Source organism: Vulpes lagopus, chromosome 19, assembly GCF_018345385.1.
Source record: "Vulpes lagopus strain Blue_001 chromosome 19, ASM1834538v1, whole genome shotgun sequence".
Lineage (NCBI taxonomy): Eukaryota > Metazoa > Chordata > Mammalia > Carnivora > Canidae > Vulpes > Vulpes lagopus.
Genome location: NC_054842.1, coordinates 45290765 through 45307880, shown reverse-complemented (window position 1 = coordinate 45307880; position 17116 = coordinate 45290765). Strand labels below are relative to the sequence as shown.

The 17116-nt window shown below is 36.8% G+C and overlaps 1 protein-coding gene across 2 annotated transcripts in view; it reads right to left on the bottom strand.

Moving 5' to 3' along the window:
• RNF13 (ring finger protein 13) overlaps nt 1-17116 on the bottom strand; it is a 150411-nt gene that overhangs the window by 95655 nt on the left and 37640 nt on the right. The gene's annotated exons all lie outside the window — the stretch shown is intronic.

Here is a 17116-nt window from a genome sequence, read left to right as displayed (position 1 = left end):
TCTTTTTTGGTTATATAACGTATCAAGGAGTTAGATTTTAGATCTTTATGTGATTAAAAGATATCACAAAAATACAATGAACCCATAAATAACTGAAAACATTAAAATACTCACAAGTGCTAAGTCAGCAAATACTATTTAGACCAACTATATAATTTTTAAAACATATTTCTGAAAAGGTTCAAAAAGCATTAGAAACAAAATTTGACTCCTATTAATATTCTAGGAATGTCAAACCTTTAAAAAGCCCCAGATTATATTTGTTTATTAACTGCACTGAGATTAAAAATAAAAAATTTAAAAAAGCATAAAGATTTATATAACATCAATACACAGTTCTAAAATCACCCATCTTGACAATTTTTTTTTGACAATTCACTCCAATAAATTTTACCTACTAGATGCTAAAATGAACTTCTACTTTCCAGCCATAATAGAGTAACAGGGACTAGCTTTATCCTCTTTAAATAACTAGAAAATTAAACAGAAGCTGAAATATCAGCTTTCAGAGAATGGATAACAGCACAAGACAGCAATTGCTGAGAAGAAAGAAATAAATGCAATGAGCCCTGCAAATACCTCAGCTCACTATCTGGGGGAGAGTCTAGGCCTCAGCATAGGACAGGAGAACTCAACTGAGTCTAGGGGTCTCAATGAGTTGAGGAGACAGAGTTCATTGGAGAGGCCAAGGCAGCTAAGGTTTTCTGGGGCACCATATTGGAGATAAGGGAGCTGCAAAGAAGAGAGGGCTCTAGATACACGCAGAGGTGTCCACTCAGGTTCTTGGCTGAGTAGTAATCTGCATTTTATAAGAGGGAGCTACCAAAACTGAGAAAGAAAGGAGTAAATAGAATAATCCCTGGAGCGCATACACAGCTGGGAATTGTATTCTTATCAGCCAGAGTGGGAAAACTTCATAATACGGAGCACTACATAGAGTCCTCAGAAGACTATTGCCTCAGAAGTGGACCAAATTAGCTCTAAACATTTGAAGTGAATGAAAATTAAAACACAGCTTACCAAAATTTGTAGGACACAACTAACATAGTACTTAGAGGGAAATTTATAGCACTAAGTACATATATTAGAAAAGAGGAAAAGGCCTCAAATAAATGGCCTCAATATTCACCTTAAAAAACTAGAAAAAAAGGGGCAGGGGGAAAACAAAACCCAAAATAAGGGAAAAAATAATAAATAGCAGCTACCTTCCTTCCACTAATGCTTTGGATATGTATTTTTATAGACAACTGGACAGATTTAAAGAAGCTGAATAACACACATAGTGATAGAATCATAATGTGAAGCCTAGTCACACTGACCCCAAAGCCAATGTTCTTCCCATTTGAGCACAACACTCATCTCCACAAAGACAGGGATTAAATATTCTCAGTCTAACACTCTAATAATTTTGGCATTGTGCTAATATAATCACCACCTCTATAGCAAAAGTTCATGTGCGCTTATTATTAAAATTATTAGCAGTCTAGGTTACCTTTTTTCTTCTTGTTATACCTTTCTATTATCCTATTATCCCACCATCTTTCATTGTATTCTGTAGAAAATGGATATGTAGAAAACTGGCTTTTCAAGTCATTCACTGCTATTGAAGTTAACTATCATAACTAAATTGAAGTCCTAGAACACACAGACAGCTTTATGCTCACACCTGAGGATCACAAATCACAGGCATTATCATCCCTATTTTGGAGAAGAAAGTACTTAACTTCAGAGAAGATAACATACTCAAGATTCAGCTGCTAATTGATGGTGCTATGAGTCAAACTGACTCAAATAATGTTTCTTTTCTTTAAGAACACAATGTCTTTCAAATTTAATAGAAATACAAAAAGAAATTATTTCAGTGAGATTGGTGAGATGAAAGATTATTCTATAATGCTATTTCATTTTTTTTTAATTTTTTTTTTAATTTTTTATTTATTTATGATAGTCACAGAGAGAGAGAGAGAGGCAGAGACACAGGCAGAGGGAGAAGCAGGCTCCATGCACCGGGAGCCTGATGTGGGATTCGATCCCGGGTCTCCAGGATCGCGCCCTGGGCCAAAGGCAAGCGCCAAACCACTGCGCCACCCAGGGATCCCTGCTATTTCATTTTTATCAATTAAAGTTATTTTTAAGATTTTATTTATTCATGAGACACACACAGAGAGAGGCAGAGACACAGGCAGAGGGAGAAGCAGGCTTCCTGCGGAGAGCCCGATGTGGGACTTGATCCCAGGACCCCGGGATCATGACCTGAGCCAAAAACAGATGCTCAACCACTGAGCCACCCACATGCCCCTATCAATCAAGTTTTTAATTTTAGTTCCAGTATAGTTAACATACAGTGTTATATTAGTTTTAGGTGTACAATACAGTGATTCAATAATTTTATATATTATTCAGTACTCATCATGATAAGTGTACTCTTCAATACCCTTCAGCTATTTCACCTATCCACACTCCCCAATTCCCCTCTGGTTCCTATAGTTAAGAGTCTATTTCTTGGTTTGTCTCTTTTTCTTCTTTTTTATCTTTATTTTTAATTTTTTAAAAGATTTTATTTATCAGAGAGAGAGAGAGAGAGAGAGCAGTGGGAGGAACAAAGGGAGAGGAATATAATCTCCATCAGACTCCATACTGAGTGCAGAGCCCAACTCAAGGCTCAATCCCACAACCTTGAGATTCATACCCTGAGCCGAAACTAAGAGTTGGATGCTCAACCAACTGAGCCACCTATGCATGATACCTCAATTTGTTTTGTTTCTTAAATTATACACAAGTGAAATCATATGGTATTTGTTTTCCTCTGACTGATTTATTTCATTTGGCATTATACTCTCTAGCTCCATCCTTGTTATTACAAATGGCAAGATTTCATTCTTTTTTGTGTTTTTTTTTATTCCATTGTATACCACATCTTTATTATGCATTCATCTATGGATGGATATTTGGGCTGCTTTCATAATTTAGCTATTGTAAATAATGCTACAATAAACATGTGGGTGCATGTATCCCTTTGATTAAATGTTTCTGTATTTTGGGGGTAAATACCCAGTAGTGTGATTACTGGATCATAGAGTAGTTCTATTTTTATTATTTGTTATTATTACAATGATGATATTTGTGCTAAACAAATATACTTGCAAAGAAAAAAGCTCACAGTGTAGAGTGAATTACAAGTTGTCAAGAAGCTGGTAGCATCAAATCAAAGATATTTCTATATATATAGAGTCTATCAGTAAAATTTTTCTTTCTTTCAATACATTTATTCTAACATATATTAAATTTATTTAAGAAAAGATTCCTGGCTGGATCACCTGGTAGATCTGCAGGTTGAGCATCCAACTCTTGATTTTGGCTCAGGTCATGATCTCAGGAGTCTTAGGATCAAGCACCATGTTGGGGTCCCCGCTGATGGGGGAGTCTGCTTGTCTCCTTTTACTCCTGGCTCCTGCCCCCACTCATATGCCCTCTCTCTAAAGTAAATAAATCTTTAAAGAAAAAAAATGCCCTGCTTTATACAAGGAGTCATTTTTAGATTCCATTACAAAGCAAATTCACTTAGCGTCTACAGTATTATTATGCCAAAAATTACAAGTAAAATATGTTCAGTTTGGGAGAAGAAATTTTAGGGAATAGTGGTCAAATGAAAACTGTACTGAATAAAAAGTAGGAAATAATCATGAGCACTTGTGGTTCAACATCAGGTTCCCCCTGATGCCAAATAACTGTTGACAGTTTTGCATCTCTAATCTTTAAGAGGTACTAAATGTGAAAAATACTCCTAAATGAGATATATAAAACAAGACAAGCTAGTCATCAAGGCGTGAAAGTGATCACAAGACATTGGTTTACCTCCAAGATACTTCCTACTGTCAGATAGCAAAATAAATCCTGAGGTTGGAATTTTTTATCTTAACTTTTTTTCCACAGAACTTCTGAGGGCAAGCAGAAAACAGATGACATAAATCACCCTAAACACAACAAACATCAGGCTACCAGATTCTTAAATATGGTTTTTCGTGCTCACTGAAGAACACTAATGAACCCCTGAGGAGGCAAAGTGTTCAATGTATTTATGGACATTTTGATTATTTCTTACTTCGTAATTTATTACCAACAGGTCAACCTGAAACATTGTCATTTTAATTCTCTATTTACTGATATACTGGTTCATTGAACCAATTTGCTGAATCCCTACTCTAATTCAGGTACTGCCAGAGATAAAGATCCTGCCTTTGGGATATTTACATTCTATGCCAGACACTGTACTACAACAGAAATGAATATGATAAAGTACTTGTTTGTGAGGACCTCAAACGTAACATTCTCCTTCCTGGTTTTACATTTATCAACTTTTCAATTTATAAATTCTGAATACAGCTCTAATATCTATTCATCTATTCATATCTAATTGGTAAAACTGCTCAGACAAGACTGAGAAAATATTCCTACAAAATTGCAGTCATTTTGAATACACATACATCCTCAATATTTAATATAAAAAGTGAGTGGTCACCAACTATAAGATAAATCATATAAAGTCTCAAATTAGAAATCCTCTTAATATGCAAACAGTATCTCTACAAAAGCCGAGGATAGGGGCACCTGGGTGGCTCAGGTCACGATCTCAGGGTTGTAGGATCAAGCCCTACATCAGGCTCCTTGCTCAGCAGGAAGTCTGCTTCTCCCTTTCCCTCTGCCTTTTACCCACCACCTGTCACTCGCGTTTTCTCTCTCTCCCGCTCTCCTGCACCCACCCTCTCTCAAATAACAAATAAATAAAATCTTTTTTAAAAAGTGGAGGATATAGAAGAATATCCTTATTATCGAAGAGATTATTTCAAAAGACTAGAAGAAACTGTTCCTTCAAAACAGCTGCTAGGAGTCCGCCTAGGTGGCTCAGTCAGTTAAGTATCTGCCTTCAGCTCAGGTCATGATCCCAGGGTCCTGGGATTAAGCCCTGCATTGGGCTCCCTGCTCAGTGGGGAATCTGCTTCTCTCTCTCTCTCCCTCTGCCCTGCACCTCCCTACTTCTGCTGTGTTTTTCTCTCTCTCAAATAAATAAATAAATAAATCTTTATGGTATGCCTGGGGTGGCTCAGCGGTTGAAGGTCTGCCTTTGGCTCAGTGCATGATCCTGGGATCCAGGATCAAGTTCCACATTGTGCTCCTTGTGGGGAGTTTTCTTCTCCCTCTGCCTATGTCTCTGCCCATCTCTCTCTCTCTCTCTCTCTCTCTCTCTCTCTCTCTCTCGCTCATGAATAAATAAAATCTTTTAAAAAATAAATAAATCTTAAAAAAAAAAAAAAAAAGGAAGGGTAGAAGGATGGAGGGAGGGAAAGTTCAAACCTAAGGGCATTTTAAAAATAATGAAAATGTCGGGATCCCTGAGTGGCTCAGTGGTTTAGCGCCGCCTTCAGCCAAGGGCGTGATCCTGGAGACCCGGGATCCAGTCCCCCATCAGGCTCCCTGCAGAGAGCCTGCTTCTCCCTCTGCCTGTGTCTCTGCCTCTCTCTGTATGTGTCTCTCATGAATAAATAAATAAAATCTTAAAAAAAAAGTAATGAAGATGTCAAAGAAGAATTAACAAGGAAAATTAGAAAATGTTTTGAGACAAATATAAATAAAAACAAAACATACCAAAACTTAGGCAATGTAGCAAAAGTAGCTCCAAGAAAGAAATTTACAGCTGTAATTGCTTACATTGAAAAAGTGAGAAAGATTGCAAATCCACAACCTAAGTTTACACTCTAAGAAACAAGAATAAGAACTGAATCCAAAACTAGGAGAAACAAGGGAATAATAATTATTATAGCAGAGATACAGTGCAATTATTTTAAAAATTATTTTAAAAATAGAGGGGGGGTGGAATCCTTGGGTGGCTCAGTGGTTTAGCTCCTGCCTTCAGCTCCAAGAGTGATCCTGGAGTCCCTGGATCAAGTCCCGCCCGGGCTTCCTGTATGGAGCCTACTTCTCCCTCGGCCTGTGTCTCTGCCTCTCTCTCTTTCTGTGTCTCTCATGAATAAATAAATAAAAGTCTTTAAAAAAATAAAAAATAAAATAAAAAATAGAGGGGGCACCTGGGTGGCTCAGTTGGCATCTGACTTTGGTTTCTATTTCAGGGTCATGATCCCAGGGTCCTGGGATTGAGCCCCATCTCTGTCTCTGCACTCAGCATGGAGTCTGCTGGAGACGGTCTCCCTCTCTCTCTGCTCCTACCCTGTTCATACTCTATCTAAAATAAATAAATAAAAACTTTAAATCAGTGACAACTAGAGTTGGTTCTTCAAATAAGTTCAACAAAATTGACAAACTGTAAGTTTGATTAAGAGGATTCAAATAACTAAAATCATGAAAGAAAGAGAACATTACTACCTATTTTATAGAAATAAAGGTTTATAAGAGGGCACTATGAACAACGTAGAGTAAAAATTTAATAACAGAAGAAATGCACAAATAACTAAAAACACACAACCTGCCAAGACTGAATCATGAAGATATAGTAAATTTGTTGAGATCCATTACTAGTAAGAAAATTGAATCAATAATCAAAAACTTCCTAAGAAAGAAAATCCCAAAAGCCACGTACTGGTGAAGTCCACCAAACATTTAAAGAAGAATTAACACCAATCCTTCTCAAAGTCTTCCAAAGAACCGAAGAGATAGGAACACTTCCTGCACATTCTGTAACAGCAGGATTACCCTTATACCAAAGTCAGACTCCACAAGCAAGAAAAACTACATTCCAATATCCCTTATAAAGAACAATGCAAAAATCCTCAACAAAGTACTATTAAACCAACTTCAACAGCATATTAAAAGTATTATATACCATAACCAAATTGGATTTATTCCTAGAATGAGAGAATGGTTCAATATATGAAAATAAATACAATATACATTAATAGAATGTAGGGAGAAAAAAAAATCTCTCAATCATCTCAATTCATAAAAAAATCATCAATGCATGTAGAAAACATATTTGACAAAATCCAACACCCTCTCATGATAAAAACACCCAGGAAACTAAAAAAAACAAAAGAGAGAGAGAGAGAGAAGTAAACTGACTTGCCATAATAAAGAGCATATATTTAAAAACAGACACACATTTAACATATGCTCAATAACAAATAACTGAAAGCTTTTCTTTCAAGATCAGGAACAAGACAAGGATGGACGCTTTTACCACCTTTTTTTTTTTTTTAAGATTTATTTACTTTAGAAAGACAGTATGTGAGTAGGGGGGAGGAGCAAAGGGAGAGGAAGAGGGGAAGCCGACTCCCCACTGAACATGGAGCCTGACACGGGACTGGATCTCATGACCCAGAGAACAAGACTTGAGCTGAAAACCAAAAGTCAGACACTTAACCAACTGAGCCAGCCAGGTGCCCCATACCACTCCTTTTCATCATAGTAGTGGGAATCCTGGCCAGAACAATTAGGCAAGAAAGAGAAATAAAAGGCATTCCAATTGAAATGGAAGAAGTAAAATTACCTCTTTGCAGATGACATGATATCTTATATGTAGAAAACCATAAAGATCAGAATTAAAATATAATTACAACCAATAAACAAATTCAGCAAAGTTGTACAATACAAAATCAACACGCAAAAATCAGTTGCATTCCTAAACTCTAACAAAGAACAATTCCAAAAGGAAATCAATAAAACAATTCAACTTACAAGAGCATCAAAAAGAATAAAATACTTGAGATAAACTTAACCAAAGTGGCAAAAGACTTACACTCTGACAACTACCAAATGTTGCTGAAATTAAAAGACAAAAATAGACATACTATGGATATCAATTCTATCATAGATTGATAAGACTTAATATGGCTATGATGTCAGTACTGCCCTAAGCAATATATAAATTTGATACAATTCCTATCAAAATTACAATGATTTTTTTTTGTAGAAATAAAAAAATCCATCCTATAATTTATATGGAACCTCAAGGGACCTCTAATTGTCAAAATAATATTGAAAAAAAACCAACAAATTCAGAGCTCTCATACTTCCTGACTTTAAAACTTACTACAAAGCAGGGCATCTGGGTGGCTCCGTTGGCTAAAGCACCTGACTCTTAATTTCAGCTCAAGTCATGATCTCAGGGTTGTGAGACTGAGCCCCACACATCAGGCTCCACACATTTAAGATTCTCTTTCACTCCCTCTCCCTCTGCTCCTCCCCAGGCCCCTGTGTGCTCGCTCACTCTCTCTCAAAAATAAATAAAAATTTAAAAAATCAAAACATACTATAAAGCTACAGTAATCAAAATAGTATATGGGTGCTGAGGTAAACACAGACTCAAAGACCAAAGAAAAAAAGCATATATAGCTCAGAAATAAACACTCACATATAAATCAAATGACTTTGACAAGTGTACCAAGACCATTCAAAGAAAGGATAGTTCTTTCAACAAATGGTATTGGGGAACCTGGATATCCACATGCAAAAGAGTAAGATTGGACTCTTATCTTGTACCATATAAAAAATTAACTCAAAGACCTAATTAACTCAAAGACCTAAGAGCTAATATATAAAACTCTTAGGTAACACATAAGGGAAAAGCTTCATGACATTGGATTTGGCAACGATTTCTTGGGCATTAAAAGCAGGTCTTGGTGCTAGCTTTCTGCTATAAACTGCAAACCGCCTCCCCTCATGGGACTGATTTCCTCAGGCAACAAGTGCCAACAAGACCCTACCCCAGAGGAATAATTCAGGTCTGTCTCGCAGGCATCACTGCAATTTGGAGTTCTGGAAATCAGTCTGCGGCCTGAGATAAAAAGGCTCCACTCGGGCAAGGTGAATGCAGGATTGAGATTGAGATTGAAATCGGAGAAGACAAATAGGGTGATTGATGGCTTTTCTGTGAAGATTCACTGAAGAGTAGGCAGAGCAAACTTTTAGCTCCCAGGTTAGAGAACAAGACATAGCCATTTTCATCCTGCCCATCAGTGCTGAATCACTTCAGGGACCAAAACAGTGCCACTCAGTGGACACCAAGAGGCGTACACCAAGCCCCACACCCCTGCATCTGGGAGAAGCATTTCCACTAGAACAAGTCAGCCTGAGAGTGAGTACAGCAGGCTTCTCCCCCAGAAGACCAGCACAAACAAACAACTAGCTTCCCTCAAGTTTATTGATCATGGAGGGCTGCAAAGCTTCAGCTCTCGGGGAAATAGAGAATAAAAGTAAAAAAGAAAATCCTATTTCTTTTTGTTATTTTTTCATTTCTTATGCTTTCCAATTCCTTTTATTAATTTTCTAGATTTATATACATATACTTTTCATATGTATTTTTATTTTATCCTACTTTCATTTTATCCTACTTTATCTTTTATGTTGGGATCCAGATTCTTTATACAAGCAGACCAAAACACACTCAGGATCTAGGGTTTGTTTTCATTTCTTATTTCCTTGTTTGTTTGGTTTTTTTTTCTTTTTGTTTCTTTTTTTCTTTTTTGTAAAAACAAATTTTTTACTCTTTGTTTTGGGGGTTTGTTTTTTAAATTGTTTTTTTTTCTTTCTTCTTTTCTTTCTGGACAAAATGACAACACAGAGGAATTCACCCCAAAAGAAAGAACGTAAGATAGAACTCATGGCTAGGGATTTAATCAGTAGAGATATAAATAACATGTCTAAACTAGAATCTAAAACACTGATTATAAGGATATTATCTGGACTTGAAAAGCATAGAAGACATTAGAGAATCCCTTACTACAAAGAAAAAAGAACTAAAATCTACTCAGGTCAAAATTAAAAATACTATTACCAAGATGCAAACACAAATGGAGACCATAAAACTGAGGATGGATGAAGCAGAGTAGCAAATCAGTGATAAAGAAGATAAAATTATGAAAAATAATGAAGCCAAAAAATAGAGGGAAAGAAATGTAATAAACCATGAAGACAGACTTAGAGAACTCTGTGACTTAGTAAAACGTAGTAACATGGGAATCACAGGAGTCCCTGAAGATGAAGAGGGGCAGAAGGTTTATCTGAACAAATTATAGCTGAAAACTTCCCTAATCTGGGGAAGGACACAGACATCAAAATCCAAGAAGCACAGAGAATTCCCATTAAATTCAACAAAAGCCAGCCATTCTCAATGCATATCATAGTCAAATTCACCTTTCAAATACACAGACAAGGAAAGAATCCTGAAAGTAGCAAGGGAAAGAAGGTCCTTAACCAACAAGGGAAGACAGATCAGGTTCGCAGAAGATCTGTCCACAGAGACTTGTCAGGTCAGGAAGAGGTGGAAGGAAATAATTCAACATGCTGAATGGGAAAAATATGCAGCCAAGAATTCTTTATCTAGCAAGGCTGTCATTCAGACTAGGAAAGATAGAGTTTCCTAGACAAACAAAAACTACAGGAGTTTGTGGCCACTAAACCAGCCCTGCAAGAAAGTTTAAGGGAGACTGTTTGAGTGGTGAAAAAAAGATCAAAAGCAACAAAGACTAGAAAGGACCAGAGAAAAATCACCAGAAACACTAATTCTACAGGTAACACAATGGCCCTAAATTCATCTCTCTCCATAATCACTCCAAATGTAAATGAACTATGCTCCAATAAAAGACACAGGGTATCAGAATGGATTTAAAAAAAAAAAAAAAAAAGATCCATCTATATGCCACCTACAAGAGACTTATTTTAGACCTAAATACAGCTGCAGATTGAAAGTCGGGGGATGGAGTACCATCTACCATGCTAATGGATGTCAAAAGAAAGCTAGAGTAGCCATACTTACATCAAACAGATTTTTTTTAAAGATTTTATTTATTTATTCATGAGAGACACAGAGAGAGAGAGAGAGAGAGAGGCAGAGACACAGGCAGAGAGAGAAGCAAGCTCCATGCAGGAAGGCTGACATGGGACTCGAACTCAGGTCTCCAGGATCACACCCGAGGCTGCAGGCGGCACTAAACCGCTGCGCCACCAGGGCTACCCAGACAAACAGATTTTTTTTTAATTTTTTTTATTTATTTATGATAGTCACAGAGAGAGAGAGAGAGAGGGGCAGAGACACAGGCAGAGGGAGAAGCAGGCTCCATGCACCGGGAGCCTGATGTGGGATTCGATCCGGGGTGTCCAGGATTGCGCCCTGGGCCAAAGGCCGGCGCCAAACCGCTGCGCCACCCAGGGATCCCGACAAACAGATTTTAAAGCAAAAACTGTAACAAGAGATCAAGAAGGGTACTACATCGTAATTAAGGGGTCTAACCATGAAGAAGATCTAACAGTTGGGGCACCTGGATGGCTTAGTCAGTTAAGCAGCTGCCTTAGGCCCAAGTCATAATCCCAGAGTCCCGGAACCAAGCCCTACACTCCCTGGGATTGAGCAGGCACCCTGCTTTCACCCCTCTGCCCTGCTTGTGTGTTCGTGTGCTCACTCTCTGTCTCAAATTAATCAATTAATTAATTAATTAATTAAGTCAAATCTTTTTTTTAAAAAATAGGGAAAAGAATATCTAACAATTGTAAATATTTATATACCCAACTTGGGAGCACTCAAATATGTAAATCAATTAATAACAAACATAAAGACACTCATTGGTGACAATACAATAACAGTATAAGACTTTAACACCCTACTTACAGCAATGGATAGATCATCTAAGTAGAAAAATCAACAAGGGACAGAACAAGGATATCTACTCTCACCATTACTATTTAACATTGTATTGGAAGTCTTAGCCTCAGCAATCAGACAACAAAAAAGAAATAAAAGGCATCCAAATTGGCAAGGAAGAAGTCAAACTTTCACTATCTGCAGACAACATGATACTCTATGTAGAAAACTCCAAAGACTCCACCAAAAAAAAAAAAAAAAAATGCTAGAATGCATACACGAATTCAGCAAAGTCACAGGATATAAAATCAATGTGCAAAAATCTGTTGCATTTCTATACATCAATAATGAAGCAGTAGAAAAAGGAATCGATCCTATCTGCAATTGAAAACAATAAGATATCTAAGATTAAGTCTAACTAAAGAAGTAAAAGATCTATCTATACTCTGAAAACTACAGAACACTGACAAAAGAAATTAAAGAGGACACAAAGAAATGGAAAGGCATTCCCTCATGGATTAAAACAAACATTGTTAAAATGTCTATACTACCTACATTTAATACAATCCCCATCAAAATACCACCAGCATTTTTCATAGAGCTAGAACAACTAATCCTAAAATTTGTATGGAACCACAAAAGACCCTGAATACCCAATGCAATTCTGAAAATGAAAAACAAAACTGGAGGCATCACGATTTTAGAATTCAAGCTATATTACAAAGCTCTAGTCATAAAGACGGTATGGTACTGACACAAAAACGATACATAGATCAATGGAACAGAATAGAGAACTCAGAAATGGACCCACAACTCTATGGTCAAATAATCTATGACAAAACAGGAAAGAACATGCAATGGATAAAAGTTTCTTCAACAAATGGTGCTGGGAAGACTGTACAGCAACATGCAGAAGAATGAAACTAGACCACTTTCTTACACCGTACACAAAAAATATATTCAAAATGGATGAAAGACCTTAATGCAAGAGAGAAAACCATCAAAATCCTAGAGGAGAACACAGGTAATCTCTTTGACATCAGCCATAGCAATTTCTTACTAGATATCTCCTGAAGCAAGGGAAATGAGCTACTGGGACTTTATCAAGATAAAAATTTCTGCACAGTTAAGAAACAATCAACATACTAAAAGACACCCTATGGAATGGGAGAAGATATTTGTAAATGACATATCTAATAAAGGGTTAGTATTCAAAATCTACAAAGAACTTATCAAACTCAACACCCAAAAACAACCCAGTTAAGAAATGGGCAGAAGACATGATTAGGTAGTTTTCAAAAAAAGACATCTAGATGGCCAACAGACACATAAAAAGATGTTCAACATTCCTCATTATCAGGGAAATACAAATAAAAACCACCTCACATCTGTCAGGATGGCTGAAATTAAGAAACAACAGGTGCTGGTGAGGACGTGGAGAAAGGGGAACCCTCTTAGACTATTGGTGTTATTACAAACTGGTTCAGCCACTCTGGAGACAGTATGGAGGTTCCTCAAAATGTTAAAAAATAGAACTACTCAGGATCCCTGGGTGGCTCAGTGGTTTGGCGCCTGCCTTTGGCCCAGGGCACGATCCTGGAGTCCCGGGATCGAGTCCCGTGTCGGGCTCCTGGCATGGAGCCTGCTTCTCCCTCTGCCTGTGTCTCTGCCTCTGCCTCTCTCTCTCTCTCTCTCTCATAAATAAATAAATAAAATCTTTTTAAAAAAATAGAACTACTCTATGATCCAGCAATTATACTACTAGATATTTACCCAAATAACACAAAAATACAGATTTGAAGGGATATATGCAACCTAACCAACAACAAACTATGGAGAGTACCAAAACATCCATCGACTGATGAATGGATAAAGATGTGGTATGTATATACAATGGAATATTAGCCATCAAAAAGAATGAGATCTTGCTATTTGAAATAACATGGATGGAGCTAGACTGTATTATGCTAAGTGAAATAAGTCAGAGAAAGACAAATACCATATGATTTCTATCATATGTGGAATTTAAGAAAGAAAACAGAAGAACATATAGGAAGGGGGAAAAGAAGAAAAGGAGAGAGGGGAAACAAATCATAAGAGACTTTTATTGATATAGAATAAACAGGTTTGATGGAGGGAAGTGGGGGGGGGAAATGGGCTACATGGGTATAGAGGAGGGCACGTGTTATGATGAACACTGGGTGCTGTATGTGATGAATTACTGAATTCTACTCCAGAAACCAATATGTACCATATGTTAGTTAGTTAGTTAGTTAGTTAGTTAGTTAGTTAGTTAGTAAGTAAATAAATAAATAAATAAATAAATAAATGGCAGAGGATTTGAATAGAGAGTTCTTCAAAGAAGATAATATGACTGGCCAATAAGCACATGAAAAGATGCTCAACATCACTAATGATTAGGGAAAATCACAACCACAATGAGATAGCACTTTATACCCACTAGAAGGTCTATAAAAAAACTTAAAAAAGAAAAAGATTAAAAAGTCTTGACAAGGAAATGGAGAACTTGGAAACATTACACACTGCCGGTGGGAGCTGAAAATGGTGCACCCACTTTGGAGCAGTCTGGCTGTTCCTTACAAGGTTAAACAGAGTTACCATATGACACAACAATTCTACCCTTGAGTATATACTCGAAAAAAAACGAGCGTCTGGGAGGCTCAATCTGTTGAGCATCTGACTCTTGATTTTGGTTCAGGTTATGGTCTCAGGGTCATAGGATCGAGCCCCACAACAGGCTCCGCACTCAGCAAGGAGTCTGCTTCTCTGCGCCTCTCACTAATCATGCTTGCTTTCTCTCTAAAAATAAATGGATGAATCCCTAAAAAAGAGAAATGAAAACACAGACATAAAAATATGTACACTGATGTTCATAGCAGCTTTATTAGAAAATAGAATTATCAAATCTAATTCCTTTTTTAAAAAAACATTTTATTTATTTATTCATGAGACACAGAGAGGGAGAGAGGCAGAGACATAGGCAAAGGGAGAAGCAGGCTCCCCATGGGGAGCCCAACATGGGACTCGATCCCAGGATGCCAGGATCATGCCCAGAGCCGAGGCAGATGCTTAACCGCTGAGCCACCCAGGTGTCCCTAAATCTAATTCCTAAAAACAACAACATAGTTGGGACACTTGGGTGGCTCAGTGGTTGAGCAACTGCCTTTGGCTCAGGTCATGATCCTGGCGTCCTAGGATTGAGTCCCACATCAGGCTCCTCACAGGGAGCCTGCTTCTCCCTCTCCCTATTTCCCTGCCTCTCTCTCTGTCTCTCATGAATGAATAAATAAATAAATCTTTAAAAAATAAAAATAATTGATAAAAAATTAAAGATTATTGTCATGAGGTTTAACACAAAAGTAGTTGTCTGTCAGGATTTTGATTTCCTGATATTCAAGCTCCATGAAGAAAGGACATCTGTTATGTGTTTCCCATTCAGCACAAACAGCTGATGTTCCACTCCATAGACTATATCTTAACATTTTAAAAAACAAAATGACTGTGCCATCTGATGGAAAATGCCTTTTAATAAATATATTACACACTACAGGACCATCATAACCACATCATTGTCTTGCTTAGGAAAAAAATCCAATCAAACACCATCACTCCAAACACTGAACCAACAAGTAAAAAATCAAAAGCTCAGGGGCGCCTGGGTGGCTCAGTGGTTGAGCGTCTGCCTTCAGCTCAGGGTGTGATCCTGGAGTTCCGGGATCAAGTCCCACATCAGGCTCCCTGTGTGGAGCCTGCTTCTCCCTCTGTCTGTGTCTCTGCCTCTCTCCCTGTGTCTCTCATGAATAAATAAAATCTCAAAAAAAAAAATCAAAAGCTCAAGACTGTGGTATGCTTATAGGATTTGCTACATCCAACAAGATAGTTTCTCTAAAAATGAAAGAAATTCTAAGTAGATTGAGCATACATTGGAAATACATATCCTCTAAGATCACCTTCTAAATTGACAAATCATCAATACAAGTCAGTAAGGAATATTTATTCATATTTTATATTCTGTAGTATTTGATCCTCTAAAAACTTAAACTTCTAACAAAATCTTTATTAGCAAAAGAGTTCAGAAACAAATACAATAGTATAACTTAAGAGGCATCAAAGAAATTCTTTAGCTTTGCAAACAAACGTGAATCCTGACTAAAAGGAATTCTTTGGTAATGAAGCCAAAAACATTTTGCTCTTTTTGGTTTTTTTTTTAAGATTTTATTTATTTATTTATTTATTAAGATTTTATTTATTTATTCATGAGAGACACACAGAGAGAGAGAGGCAGAGACACAGGCAGAAGGAGAAGCAGGCTCCATGCAGGGAGCCCAATGTGGGACTCGATCCCGGGTCTCCAGGATCACACCCTGGGCTGCAGGCGGCGCTAAACTGCTGCGCCACGGGGGCTGCCCAACATTTTGTTTTTTTAAAAAAGAAACAGATCTTCAATCATTCATTACTCACTACATTACTTGCCATTTGAAATCTGTCATAAGTCAGTCACTGTTGAACATAATCTGGCTAACTGAATACAAACTGGTTATCAATCTGATTAAGGGGGCCAGAACTTAAAATTACTAATGAAAATGGTCATATCCTAGTTACAGAAATTATTTCTGTATTAAGTATTCAAAGATAATGAAAAAAAAAAAAAAAAAAAGATAATGGCGACTGGCAAAAAGGGATTGTATAGGTAGACAGATAAAAATACAACAGTACAAAGTAATAAGGGTGTTAATACTGGTAATGAGTTTTCCTGTTAATTGCAAAGACAATGATCACAGATTCATTGAATATGTGAGAAATGAGAAATATATTGAATGTGGGAAAAAATGCATTATTTCACTATGGCAAAATATCACCTAGAGAAGAAAATAATATTACCAAACTCTCCAGAGTGGTCAGACATTCTTGTATTAACCAGCAGTATATAAGACGACCTGTTTTTCATATCCTTGCTGGCCACTGATATTGTTAGACTCTTATTTTCACTAATCTGATGAGTGTGAAACAGCATCTAGTTATAATATACACGAGAGATTTTTAAGATATAAGCAAAAAACTAACATCTTACGTATCTACTAATAATTTAAAAATAAATTATGATATAGTCATAAAGCAAAGTATTATTAACAGTTAACATGAATGCAGACCATATAACAACAGAGATAAAATTCAAATACACTGTTGGGTGAAAAAAAAGCAAGCTTAAAAACCAGAACAAAATTTAAAAGCAGGTAAGAAATGTTAAAAGACTCACATAAAAGGTAAAAAATGAAAAAAAAAAAAAAAAAGGTAAAAAATGTTTTGTAACATAAATGGGAAACATCTAAATTTCAGGATAATGATTACTTGGAGGAGGATAAGGGAATGGAACTTGGAAGGTAAAAAAATGCTTCAATGGTACTGGTAACATTTCTTCTTTAAAAATAATGGCAAAATATGAACATCTAGGTGGTAGGTATACAGGATGTTCTATTATTCCCTTCCTCTATTCTGTGTTTGAAGTAT